This window comes from Amborella trichopoda, chromosome 11, assembly GCF_054954075.1.
Source record: "Amborella trichopoda isolate Santa Cruz 75 chromosome 11, AtrichopodaSantaCruz75HAP2 v2.0, whole genome shotgun sequence".
Lineage (NCBI taxonomy): Eukaryota > Viridiplantae > Streptophyta > Magnoliopsida > Amborellales > Amborellaceae > Amborella > Amborella trichopoda.
In genome coordinates this window covers 30880041-30895076 of record NC_142346.1, presented here as the reverse complement: position 1 = coordinate 30895076, position 15036 = coordinate 30880041, and the positions used below count along the sequence as shown (strand labels likewise).

The window sequence follows — 15036 nt, the reverse complement described above, 5'->3', positions numbered from 1 at the left end:
TTTTCTAGAGTATGTATTTCAAACTTAGGTACAAAAACTCCCCTTTCTGCTAATATTTCTCTTAACCATATAAAGAATCCTTTATTTTGTTTTTCTGTTTTCACAAATTTATTATATCTTTTATGAAATAGTTCTAATAGTCTCGGTTCAAAAGTAGTAAGATACCAATCCTTAATTTGTTTATTATCATCAGATAGATAATCTGCTTCTATAAATTTTTTATCTATTTTTCTTTCTTCTTGCAGGGTTAATATTTGGAAATCCATCTCAGAGTCAGAGAATTCTGGGTCACCTTTAGGTTCAGTTTGTATCTTTTTATATTGAGGTATTACTATATTCTCTCTTGTTCTTATTACTCCTTGTATTTTTGGATTAATGGATGAAGTGGAAGTTCTAGAAGGTTCTATATTTATTTTAGATTGTTTTATCTCAAAATCATCTTTACGACTTGAGCTAGTTTTGTTAGTGAATAAAATTTCTACATTCGCATCTACATGTTCTATTATCTTATTTGGAATATTTTGAGAGGGTACCTGGAACTGTTTATTTTCATTGTGTATAGACCATGATTCTGATAATACTATTTCTGACCATTCTATTGACTTTGGTATAATAGTATTAGATTTTTCTATATTTGTTTGGAAAAAAGTGGTTTTTCCCCTAGTATCCATTTGTATAACTTTTGAACATAAAGTATCCATTACTTTATAATATATTCTATATATTATGGCAATGTTTTGTGATCCTGGAATAACATTTAAAATATTAGGATCTTTTAATGATACTGAATAATTGGAAAAACAGTTAAAATATGTTGGCCCACTACATAAACTAGATTCTACCATTCCTAACAATGAGTTTGAGAATTTATTATGCCTAGTATCTCTTAGACATACTAATATTGAATTATTTAATCCTAACCTTGTTAAAGGTTTGATAGCTACTTGTATTAATCCTATGTGTAAATAGTTATAATTTTTATCTTTATGGTTTTGTATTATTTTATATGATAAAAGTTGAAAGTTTTCTTGACTACTGGTAACTGATAAAGTTTGTTCTACTGTTTTAATGGCATAACCAACTTTGAGATTAAAAGTTCCTAATTCATATATATCTGATATAGGTACCTTAGGTATATTCCAGTTTTGTATTTGTTTTTCTATATTATCAATTACAATTTCTTCTTTATTTTTTATTCTCAGAGTATTACTAGCATGAGGTAATGTTTTATTTGACAGATTCCTGAGGAAATTTTCCATTATTAGGTTGCGGATGAGTGCTTTTTAACTACCTCTTACGTCTTTCTTGACCTCAGCAGCTCTCCTGGCTTTAACGGTCTCTTAAACTGGGTGTTTTTAGCCTCAACTCTCGGTCAAACTTTCTCTAATGGATAATTTAATTAGGTTTCTATTTATAAAACACTATCCTTAGTCTAATAATTATTTTGTTGGATATTATTTATAAAGATTTCTGTTTATACTTTAGGAGAATTATTAGCAGAAATATGTGCAGAAGGATTAGCCTTATGCACAGACATGAAATTAAATAAACAATTAGAAAAACAAAGAATGACTGGTAGGAAAGAACTTGGAGTTTTTTGTGAACAGTTTGGATATAATATTGACAAATCTAAAGAGAAAATTCTTAAAAAGAAAAAATATAAATATGAGAAAAAGAAAGAAAACCATATAAAAAATATAAAAGAGAACATTTATGAAAAATTTTTCACCAAAACAAAAATATAAAAAAGGAAAGAAAAAATTACTTGTATGCTATAAGTGTCGTAAAGTAGGTCATTATAAAAATAATTGTAAAGTTAAAAAGAAACTAGATGCAATAATTTTAGATGAAGATCTTAGAAATAAAATATATGATATCGTACAAATATATAATGATAGTTCTGAAAATAGTTCTACAGATAGTTCTAGTGATATGTCATTAATAGGAAATATTGAAGACGAGAACCTTATATGGAATAGTATAGAAAAATCTGATAAAGAAATGCAAGAATGCCCTTGCAACATGTTATCTATAGAAGATAATTTAATATTAGATCTAATAGAAAAAATAGTAGATCCTAATGAAAAAAGAGAAATTATAACCCAATTTATTAATATAACAAAAGCAAAAAATAAAACCCCTCCATTAATAAAACCTCCTAATGAGTATAATTTTGCAGAAATTATGAAAAGAATAAGTAAAAAAGATGTATTACAGAAAGAACCAACAATTTCAGAATTAAAGAAAGAAGTAAATGAAGTTAAATCAGAAGTCCAACAATTGAAAAATAGAATTCAAATACTAGAATTACAGAATGAAGTTACAGGAAGCATAACAGATACGGATGAAATAGAATTTATTCATCTAATAGACAATCATAGATCTGTAATACCAGATGAACCTAAGCCATCTGGAACAAAAATAGAGGATTTAGACGACAACAAATCGGTCAATTTAATGAATAAAATAATTACACAAAAATGGTTTGTTCTAATCAAAATAGTTATAAAAGAAGAATATAGTTTCCAATCTTTAGCATTAATAGATTCAAGAGCAGATTTAAACTATAGAAATGAAGGTCTAGTACCCACTAAGTACTTTCACAAAACAACTCAAATATTAAACACTGCTGATGGTAGCAGATTATTCATAAATTATAAACTATCTGATGCTATAGTTTGCAATAATGGATTTTGTTTCCATAGGTAAAAGGTCTAAGCCAAGCAGTAATACTCGGTGTCCCATTTCTTATTTTACTTTATCCTTTAAATATCAATAATACAGGAATAGAAACAACAAGAGATGGCCATGTAATAAAATTTGAATTTATTGATAAACCAAAAATTAAAGAAATAAATAGAGTAAAAGATAGCATTAAACAAAAAGAAAATTTTCTTTGCTCTTTAAAAATAGAAATTAAATATAAAATCATAGAAGAAGAATTACAAAAACCTGAAATAATAGAGAAAATTAATTCAATTAAAAAACAAATAGAAGGAAAAATCTGTAGCGAAATACCTAATGCATTTTGGGAAAGAAGAAAACATATAGTTAGTTTACCATATGAACCTGGATTTAGTGAAAATAAAATTCCTACTAAAGCTAGACCAGTACAAATGAATTCAACACTATTAGAATTTTGTAAAAAAGAGATTGAAGAATTAATAAATAAAAATTTAATAAGACCAAGTGCATCTCCTTGGAGTTGTACTGCATTCTATGTAAATAAAAATACAGAAAAAGAAAGAGAAGTCCCTAGATTCGTCATATATATATATATATATATATATATATATATGAAAAAGATGGGATTTGCCCATTAGCTCATATGAACAAATGAGCCCAACGGCCCAGATTGAATCTGGGCCGATCTAATAGTTACGGATATCCGTCGGTGTTTGAATTTTAATTTTTTTCTATAAATCCAAATCACTTGAAATTTTAGGTGTATATTTTTCTCATCAAGATAATATAAAATAAATTATTTGTAAAAAATAAAATGACCAAAATATTTTATTTTATGTAAAATATTTTTTTGATATTTTTCAAAGATTCACCTATTTTTTATGAACACACGCCTAAAATTTCGAATGATTTGGTTTTGTAGAGAAAACAATTAAAATTCAAATACTGATGAACATCCGTGACCAACAGATCGGCCTAGATCCATTCTGGGCCATTGGGCTCATTTGAACTCATATATTCATATGAGCTAGTGGTTTCACATATTCTCATCACCATCTAAAGTTCATCTCAAGGTCACAATTGTCTTGTAGTGTTTCATTTATCATTTTTTTTTACAAATCATAATGATATGAAATTTGGAGCATGTGTTCATAAAAAATAGGTGAATCTAAGAAAAATATCAAAAAAATATTTTATATGAAAAACTTGATCAAAATACCCTCAAAAAGTTTTGGGGGTATTGTTGTCAATTGTTTTTACGAAATATTTTTTATATATTTTTATTAGGTGCGGCTCACTAAGATGTATACATGTTCCAAATTTCAGGTCATTCTGTTTTGTAGAAAACAAATGGAAAATGAAACACTATCGGATAATTGTGACCGTGCAATAAACTTTGCACGATAATGAGGGTAGGCAAAATCATTGTTCATTTTAGCTTATAGGATTTGGGAACTTTTCCATATATATATATATATATATATATATATATATATATATATATATATATATATATATATATATATATATATATATATATATATATAGCAGTAATTCATACCACAATCTTTACAAAACATACCTTCAAAATTTATATTAGGGATATTTGTTTCACTGCAAACTGCAATTTGTAAACATACGATTTGTTTTAATTTGATGAATAATATTAAAAACAAAAATACAAAAGAAAACCCACCCTAAAAATTTCCTTTTTTTAAAAAAAACTCTGACCATAGGCCATTCCATTGACAGGAGATTAGATTTTGGTTATAAGGATTTCATTGATCCCAATTATTAGAAATTGCTCTATTGTCATGAGATGAACATTATTTTTAAAAAAAAAAAAAAAATTTGAGTTCTTACCTGATGGGTTGCCATGACATCTTTTCTTTTTGTTTGATAGAAGTACGCAATAGCTATTTCATTAAGTTATTGAAAAGATTGCAAAGGAAAAGGTGAAAAACAAAACAAAGGAAAAGGAAAAGGAAAAGAAATGAAAGAAAAAGTTGGCGCTAAAACAAGCCAGGCCCTAAGCAGTAGCAGCTTTAGCAAGACAACCAGCTGTTATGTTGAAGCCTCTCTTAACGTGAGCAAATGTCAACTCGCACAACCTCAATGGGAGAATGATAGCATCCATAACTCCATTAAGGTGCCACGATATAAGATTTGACTTAATGCACCATTTGATGACATTCGCATAATCTCCTTCAATAATCACTTTAGAATGTTCTTGGGCCAAGTGGTCCACTTCCATTTTAAGTGCCCAATGCTGCGCCTCATTAATCTCTCACGAATGCAATCTACCTTGGAAAGACCAAATAGTCAATCCAGAACTGTCACGAAAAAGTCCACCATACTCGCCAACATTTCGATGAACACTTCTGTCAAAATTAAGCTTTAGCCAGCCCATCAGAGGCTTTAACCAGGAACAATTAAGACGTCTGCGAGGCTTCTTCAAAAAAACCAATATCTCGAAACTTAGGGAAGAAAAGGTATTTGGGAAAGGAAAGCACCAGCAACATCGCGAAAACCCACATGATGGACAATCGCTTGATGGAATCGATTAGGGAAAAGAAGTTTTTGGATCATCCCTCAAAAGTCCTCAAATTCCTTTCTTTCCAAATACTTCAAAGAGCAGCATCAACAACCATTCTCTACGATGCGATACCTACAGAGGAGAACCTACAGAGGAGAAAGGTTGAGTCCAAATCTACTGCATCAAGTCGGAAATGCTTTTCGAGCTGGGATTTTGCTAGCATGAGATTGTACTAAGCCAATCCCAAAGCCTTTCCGTAAAAGGGCATTGCAGGAATGGGTGATCCATAGATTCTTCTACATTTTTGTAAAATAAACATACACTTGGCAGGCATAACCCCAATCTCCTTAACCTCTCTCTAGTGAGTAACCGCTTGTAACCAAACAACCACAAGAAGTATTTCACCCTGCTTGGCGCTATACACCTCTAGAATTTTTCCACGTTGCTATCGGTCTGAATGGATCGATCTCTGAAGATCACATCGTACAGAGACGAGACAAAAAGAGACACCTGATTCCAAAGACCATATAATTCTATCAGGCTTTCTAGGCAAAAAGTAGAAATTGTATAAGGAAGGTAATAAAGAGGTATAGTTATTGGCCACCTCTTGGTTAACTCTTCGCATATTCAACATCACGTTCCATAGATGAATCTCTCCAGAGAAATAAAATTGGCCACCATTTCCTGTTTTTGAACAAATCTTGAATAGACATTAAGGTAAAGAAGTTTTAGGGGATAATCCCCTAGCCATTTGACTTGCCAGAATCTAGTGGCTTTGCCATCTCCCATCAGCATCCTAGTGTAAGATAAAATAGGATTGCGGACTTGGCTGCCCCTCCAGATTGGTAAAAGAGCAGAGAATATCGAGTAGCGTCTAATAATAAAGCCATTAGGATCACGACGATACTTCCCAAGGATGACCTGGGCCCAAAGCTGATCCTGTTGGGTAGCAAGAAGCCGCCACCATTTTGCTAAGAGAGCTTCATTGACTGCCTTTATTCTACGAATTCCCAAACCGCCTTCCTTGCGTGGAAGACAAACCGAGTTCCATTGGATGAGATGAAACTTCTTTTTTTGCTAGGTGCCGCTCCACAAGAAAATTCTCATCATTTGTTCAATCTTTTTAATCACCACAATCGGGGCCTGAAACAAAGACAGATAAGATTGGGAGGTTAGAAAAGGTAGCTTTGTCCCGGGTCGTATAACCAACAAAGCTTAAAAATTTGGATTTCCAACCATAAAAAAAATGCCACATAGCTCTTGGTGTCCGACCACCAAGAAGTGGCAAACCCAAATACTTGGTTGGGAAGTGATTGACCTCGCAATTCAGCCAAGCCGCCCACTCAAGAACTTTGGAGACATCACAATTTATACCAATAATTTGATATTTATTCATATTGACGCCCTCTCTCGAGGCCAGTTCATAAATCTTTAGAATGAGCGATACATTCTGAACATTCTCCATGGACCCTTCTAGCAGTATCAATGTGTCGTCCGCATACTGAAGATGACTTAAAACCAAGTCATTCCATGAATAAGGTTAGCATCCACCAACCCTTGGAGCATCTTGCTAAAGGCCTTAGCCACAAGTGTGAATAAAAATGGGGACAGTGGGTCACCTTGACGAAACCCACGAGAGGCTTTCAAGAAACTGTGTACTTTATTTTTTATTATAACTGAAAAATGGGCCAAGGACAAGCACCCAGTTATCCATTTTCTCCACCAACAGCCAAACCCCGTGAGCTTCATAATAGAGTCTAGAAAATTCCACTCAACTCGATCATAGGCTTTTTTGAAATCTAGTTTCAGGAGAATGCCTTTAGAGGATAATGAGAACGTGGAATGAATAGTCTCTTGGGCTAGGAGAATACCATCCCTAATAAATTTTTCATTAATAAAACACAGTTTGAGACCCTTCAACCACTTCATTAAGAACCACACGTAGTATGTTAACTAGCATTTTAGAAATAATTTTATAGCAAGCAGATAGCAGACTAATGGGACTGACATCCTAAAGGGACAGAATTGAGGACTTCTGCGAGACCAGAGAGATAAAAGTGGAGTTCATAACTCTACATACAATACCATCTTGATAAAACTGGTTAACCCAGATGAGAATATCATTTTTGACTACCTCCCAAAATCTTAGAAAAAGCAATAGGGAAACCATCAGGACCTGTCACCTTATCCCTAGGAAGGTTGAAAAAAGCCTTTTTGGCCTCATCCTCCAAAAAAAGAACCTCTAAACTTGCAGAGGTCTTAGAAGATAACCTTTGAAAAGGAACCTGTGACAAATCAAAAGGCATTTTGGGTTCGGACTTAAAAGCCTCCTGGAAATGCGAAACAATAACAGAGCTCTTGAGATCATCATCATCTTGATTGACACCCAGAATTTCCATAACACTAAGGCTATTAGTCAGGCATCTAGAATTTGTAATAGTATGAAAATACTTAGTGTTATTATCACCATCTTTAACATATTTTGAACGAGATCTTTGAAACCAGAAGATCTCTTCAGTCACGAGAAGGTCATTCGGTTCAATTTTTTTTTTATCTTTCAACAATTTAAGTTCATCTGTGAGACCCATTTTGCTGCTCTAAGGCATTAATGGAATCAATTTCATAGGCCAAAATATTGATACCATAGGCTAGATTCCCAAATTTTGTCCTGCTCGAAGCGATAAGCTTTTTCTTAATAAATTTTCACAAAACGCAGCCAGCCCATCACAGGGCAATCCTTCCAGCCATCAAAAACTAGCTTAGACAGGGACATATCTTTGAGCCACATAAGTTCTAATTAGAACGGTGGCTTGCTAAAGGATTCTCATAATTTAATAGTAAAGGCACATGGTCTGAAGCTAGTTGAGGGGCAGCCTTCATCATAGCCTTGGGGAAGACATACTCCTAACTAAGAGACACCAAGAATACATCAAGCTTGGACAACTTTGGAATCAAAACTGAATTGTTCGACCAGGTGAATTCTGCTCCCACAATAAAATAATCGAGTAGCTCATTACTCGTTCTGAAATCATCAAAGAAATGTCATCTGCGGTGTGATGGGTGTAATCAAAGAGACCTCATTTGGTCTCCTAACTAAATTGTATTCCCTAGCACCACACCAAGGCAAACCACATGAATAAATAATATGAGAGAGGGCATTGAAAAAATCATATTTCTCCCCCACCAAATTTGGACCATAAACATTAGAAAAACACCACAAAAAAGACCCAAGTCCTGTAAATTTTATAGTCAAATAGAGAAAAGAAACATAAAAATACATATCCCGATAATATACCCAAACAGTTAGAAGGCCTCCTAAGAGGCCACAAGAAGGTAAAAAAAGAAAGTCTGAATGGCTAGAGCCTCCAAAAGATCTAATAAACACCACGTCGACGGAGATCAACTTTGTTCCCTGCAAAACAATGATGTTAGGCTTAGAATTAAACACCAAACGCCTAAGCACTTCTTTTTCTGATGTCTCCAAGGACGTTACAAGGAAACACAATCATTGCGGGTGAAAACCCAAACCCCCCTCATGATCCCTATGAGACCAGGAGCAAGAAGATTGAAAGGGAGTGTTGTAAGGAGTTCCTCAATTTCCCGTCGTATACGAGGCCTACTTGGTAGTAGGTTTGGGGCAACCGCCTCTTCAACTAGCCTGACCTCCCCTTTGAACTTCAACCGCATGCCAGTCAGCATCTTCACCGCTCGGTCTTGGGCTTATGCTAGACAGCCCTAGACGTTATTATCTTCCCATTTAGAAAGGAAAAGATAAAAAACATTCTCAGGGGCAAGGGATGGATCAGAGATAACAATGTCTTTCTTCTCCTGAACCTTAACAATATTAACTTGGGCCATGGGAATAGGTGAACTAGGGTCTAGGAGAAAACGACGTAATAGATACAGAAGAATAAAGTAAAAAAGAAGAGCCCTAAAGAGCAAGAACTGACCCAATCCCTACTTAAAGCAGAAAAGGCATCAAGGCGAGGTTATCGGGATCATGGGGAGAGGACAAATGGCATGAAGGCACCTTCCCAAAGATTTGCATCAATGCACGTAGATCTAGCACCGACAAAACACTTTCCTCCAACGAACCAACCGTCTCCAAATCTTGCATTTCTGACCGTTGATTTATCAGGCTCGGGTCGGACTCCACCATCCACAGTTCACCGAAAGTTTCCTGCGTGTTAAGCCTATCAATTGACAAAGTCAGTGACAGTTGAGTGGACTGCCTTGGGGAAGCGAAAAAAGTAGGCGTCACAGACGCAACTGACATCGACATGCTTCTCGAATGGTACGAAAAGTGCATTTTTCACGTCTCACCAACTGCAAATGTGGAGCATGAAAAGCAGCTTTTGACTTGCATAAGACCAATGGGCATGCTTACAGACGTAGGCAACGACTCCTTACTCCCACGAGGCAAATTTGAATTTGAATTAGAGGGATTGAGGCTGCAACCAGAAGCAACCAATGCAAAGGAAGAGCTAACCACCTTCGTCCTCCACTACTTACGGAAAGTCTTATTTGTCCTGTAGTTAGGCTTAGGTGAAGAGACCCTCCTTTTTTTGGTAACCACGGTCTAGGGTTGTTCCTAATCACCAGAATCAAAATTCCGACCACCATCTTGGGAATCCATCTATCTCCTGGAACTCCCAAAAGAGTCCTCTAATGAACCCCGAGACAGAGGATGAGGAAAGAACAGGAGCTACATGCCCTCCACAACTATCGTAATCCCAAATAATTTCCAACGACTTTGAGGAGAAGATTTTCCAACAAAGAAGAGTCTAGTGATGGTGCAATACACAAACGTAGAGGCCCTAAGGCAAGACCCGTAGCTGAAAACTAATCTATAACTAGAAGATGACCACATTGTGCAACAATAGAATGAAAAACTTCTTTAGTCTATAAATGCATAAGGATACCCATAACCTTGATCCAAACAACCGGTTTCCTGATCAGGGATCAATTATCCGATAAGGACCACTTCTCAACTATCATAGGTTTTCCTTTGACTCTCTAGAAGTGTTTATTAAGAACACGAGCAATATCTGCGTCATTGTCAAACATGGCCAAAACTTTGTTATTTAGAATGTTTCTACAAGATAGATAGCATCCTCACGTTCGAGACACACAGTCTTGAATCATATTGAGGTTCTCAATCGGAGGACTAAAAGAACAAACCAAATATTTGTTTAGGTGATCTGTCCACCTTGTAGTGGCTGAAGCATCGACCTCAACAAACTTAGCTCAGAGGAAAGGAGAAGCATTCACTAAAGGAATTGACCATAAAAGGCCGGCAGAAGAATGGCCGGGACCAAAACATGCTTGTTTTCAATCCAAGAAAGGATAAGGGCCAGGGAGAGGAGCCCGAGCTTCATAGAGTCTTTGAATAGAGTAGGAGCTGCAACAAGATTCACCGAAGAAAAAGTCAACGATGAACGCCTCAACCAATTAAGCCTGTTCACCTTATAACTCCCTCCACCCGAAGACCAAGAAACCTGGCTAGCCCGAGGGTAATGGAGAGAGGAGTTCCAGGTATGCCTCCCTATAATAGAATAAAAACGAAGAAGAACATAAAAGAAGGAAAATGAGAGAAAATGAAACTAAGAGGGAGGGAGGTCTAAGATCAGAGAATGAGAGAAACCGCTAAGACTAGAGGAAGGAAAAGGGGGGTGGGAGAGTTCTATATATAAACCCCATCGTGTATCTTGGGAGGTTGGAATTTTACATAAAATAAGGAGTTGGGTTGCCATGACATCTTCACCAAGTCCTATAGAAACATGCATCAAAAAGTCACTGTCAACCATCTACAAGGGGTAAGCCAAGCCAAAATTCAGGCCTGATACGTTTAAACCACATCCATAGCACGAAGCCAAAGAATCATCCATCACACAAAGTCAAAGAACAAATCTAACAAATCAACAAAAGCTAAGTACTTCACAATGCTTGTGCCAACACAAAAAAGGGAGAGACCATAGAACAAGGCGGATTGAAAATTAAAAAAGAGCCCTTATGTCAAATATAAAAAAAAAATGAGAATATGAGATGGAAATCAAAAAGCGTTGGTCAACAAATAATCATTAGCCCAATGGGTTAAGGATAATGACCTTTTTATGTAGACCTAAAGGACCTCGACCATTCATACGTTAGAGGTTGGCAGTGGGGTAATCAAAATCGGAAGTCCAAGAACCCTAAAACAGTAAGGGCAATGTGCCTCTCTCCAAGACTTAGGCTTATTGAAAATCCTAAAGTTTCTCTTTGGGTTCTGACACAAAATGTGAAAAGACATGGGGTGCTTGATGATTGTTTGTTTCGAAATCTTAGTTAGGGCTGATAGGACTTGTTGGCAACTATAGCATCAAAATATTGACTTTCTTCTCTTGTGGATTACAATATATTGAGTTTCTTATTTTGTGAGATTACAATTGTAATGAGATTTCTTTCCTAAAAGACAAGAATTGTAACTCTATATATCTCTAGTAAACCAAAGTAATCCTTATAAATGAAATACTAGTTTACACTTCGTGGATGTATGAAACATTGCCGAACTACGTATATAATGTGTTGATCTATTTCTCTCTCCTACTATTCCTATATTGCAACTTCAACATGATATCAGAGCAAAAATTTTGAGACTTGTGTAGAAAATCAATAGAGTCGACATATTCTTGTTTTTCAAGGATCAATCTTCTATAGGCTCAACATATGGGCTCAGCGGATTCTTCGGATTCATTTTTCACTCTTCATTGCAAACTAGCAAGTTCTATCAGTCTTTTCCAAACCAGTTGTTACCGTCTTTTTTGCAATATCGTTTTTGTAATTTATTTGTTGCAAACCAACCTCCTTGCTGCCCTTAATACCTTGTGTAAAAAGGTTTTTTTAGATGGTGTTTTCCTCCTTCCTCCATTGTAATCTTTTTTTAAGATGGTGAAGAAACAAAGCAATGTTCAAAAGATTGACTCAGGTAAGGTATTCGGCCCTTGCTTGAGTCGATTTACTTGGACAAGTCCGAGGAACTCACTTGAGTACAGTTCAGGTTTGTTTTATTATAGTAGAATGAGATAGTGATGTGGCTTTATTTCAACCATAGGATCTACTTTAATCTGACGGTCCACATGTAATCAACAAAAAGTTATTCTATAAATTTCAAATTTTGAATTTGAAATCAAATCCCTCTTTCTAACTACTAGGGTATCTTTCTGTGATGAAGGGTGGGAAAACTCTCTCCATTGTGACCACCGAGGGTACGCTCTCTCTCTACAAAATTAGGGACTATCCGTGACGAATGGTGGGTGTTCTCTTGTGACCACCAAGGGTTTTCTCTGCGGATTTCTCAGAGAAAGAAAAGTGGGAAAAGAGAAAATAGAGGAGTCGATTAACAGGGGCTTCATCCTTTCTCTATCTATAAGACCTCTCAAAACCCTTTTCTCTCTCTCAAACCCCACTCTAGTTTGGCCACGGCTTGCCCATGTCTTCTGGGGCTCTCTCTCTTGGCCCTTTAACAGAGTTACACGGAGCACTAAGTACTCAAGACCCTTATAACTTTTGAAGACCGTGTAACCATGGATTGCCCATCGTAATTATTAGGGCTTCCAACTCCATGGCAAACTCCAATAAGTAATAGGTTTGTATTGCACTCTCTGCTTGAAATGATCTTTTACCTTATCTCAACTTGGGGCTTCTTTTATATAATGGGATAGGTTTCTAGGTTGTTATCCTTTAACTTGGGATTTCGGTGTTGACTACAAGTGCAGTAGAATTAGGCTAATCATTTGCAATTTATGGGTTTTCTGTCACACCTTATTTTTATGGAATTTTATTGGGCTTTGCCTCTCATGGTGGAATTTTGCAAGTTATCATGATTTAAGATTTTTTGGGGTAGGTGTCCTGTTCTCATCAAATTTTAACCTCAACTTTGAGCTAGAACACTCCTTCTAGTTGATTAAATCTCATTTTAAGCTCTTTTTAGACTATAGGAGATTATTTGTGTACTCTGAGACTTCCATTTTGCTCTATTTGTGAGAGATTGACTGTGAAATAAGTTGGTTTTTTAGTAGATGAATTAGATCATTGTTTATGTAATGTGGGTTCCCATTGCATTATCTGTATATGAATGATGAGAGGTATTTCTATTAAATTGTTGTGAATCGTAAATGAAATTTGAATTGTGATCATTGTTTATGTGGTGTGGGTTCCCATTACATTGGTCTTTTTCTTTTTTCCTTTTCTTTTTTTTTCTTTTCTCTTCCTATTTTTTGGGCAATTTGTTTGTTATTTTGCTTTGGTCTATAAATCCAAAGTGGTTACTGCTATTATATATTCTAGGCATTTCTGCCTCATAGGTTCTTGCTATTTTCTTAATGTCCTTTACCAAATTTGGTTAAGGTTCAAGAATATGCAGCAATCTCCATTACGTTTTTTGGTGTAGCAATTCACTTTTCTGATTAGGCTTTCATTCATTTTTTTTTTGTGCCATTTGTTTGAGAATAGTCTCCAGCAGCTCCAAGTGGAAACACCATTTTGTTTCACGCATCCCTTTCATTTCCTTTTGGGTATTAATCATGAGAATTAATGGATAGCAAGTAAATACTAAGTTTTTTTTTTTTCCCCCTCTGTATTGGATGGCTCTTTGTAGCCATGCTCAGCTTCATACTCTCATCCTTTTTTTTCTTCTTTTATTGAATGCCTAGCTTGTTCATGTACTCTCTTTTAAAAACTATCAGTGATTGTAAATTACATTTTTAAAATTGAGTATTTTGGCTCCACTTCCACTGGTTTGACGGGTTATGAAAGTTGCCACTTCCTCTTCAACTATTGATTACTGTACTTTTTATTTTCTTTATTTCTCCCTTTTTACCCTTTTGGTGTGCAGTTACACCTGCAAATCCTTTTATAGCTCGTCAAAGGCATCGGGGAGACTGTTGGATTTGGCAAGGGAGCTAGCAAGCATTACGCAAGAATCATTCTCGAGAAAGCCATAGTGGGTCGTACCCGTGTCCTCACGAACCAGTTAGTGAACCCACGATGGTACGAGTCCTTCCACATCTACTGTGCTCACATGGCCTCCTACATAATCTTCACTATAAAGGATGATGTGCCAATTGGAGCATCACTCATAGGAAGAGCACATGTCCCCGTAAAAGAAGTCCTCAATGGTGATGAAGTAGATACATGGGCTGAAATTTGTGATGAAGATCGTAAGCCTATAGGTGGAGGCACCAAAATCCATGTGAAATTGCAATATTTCGATATTACAAAAGATCGAAACTAGTTAAGATAAATAAGAAGCCCTAAATTCCCTGGTTTACCCTATACATTCTTTTCACAGAGGCAAGGGCGCAAAGTCTATCTATATCAAGATGCACATATACTCGATAACTTCATCCCCAAAATCCCTTTGGCTGGGGGGGAAGTATTATGAGCCTCACAAACGCTGGGAAGATGTATTCGATGCAATTAACAATGCTAAACACTCGATCTACGTTACGGTCGGTGTATACTGAGATCATCTTGATTAGGGACCCAAATTATGTTTCAGTACTTCATTGTAAAGAAGTTTCTTATTAATATATTTCATTTGGATTATTTTGTTCCACGTGAATTTCATTCATGCAATTGTATGGTCCCTACATGTGATAATCCAAGTTTCAATTTCACATGGCTTCTATAATGAACCACTCTCTCTCTCTCTCTCTCTCTCTCTCTCTCTCTCTCTCTCTCTCTCTCTCTCTCTCTCTCTCTCTCTCTCTCTAACTGTGTACTTTGTGGCTTTGATTAAAATAAAATTGCCATTTCATGAAGTGTAAATTCATTGT

The 15036-nt window shown here is 35.6% G+C and overlaps 1 long non-coding RNA gene across 1 annotated transcript; it reads left to right on the top strand.

Moving 5' to 3' along the window:
- Positions 1 to 248: 248 nt before the first annotated feature.
- LOC148779842 (uncharacterized) lies at positions 249 to 14965 on the top strand. The gene is made up of 2 exons (XR_016044297.1): positions 249 to 325; positions 14094 to 14965. It is a non-coding gene; the product is annotated as an uncharacterized LOC148779842 (long non-coding RNA).
- The last annotated feature ends 71 nt before the right edge of the window (positions 14966 to 15036 follow it).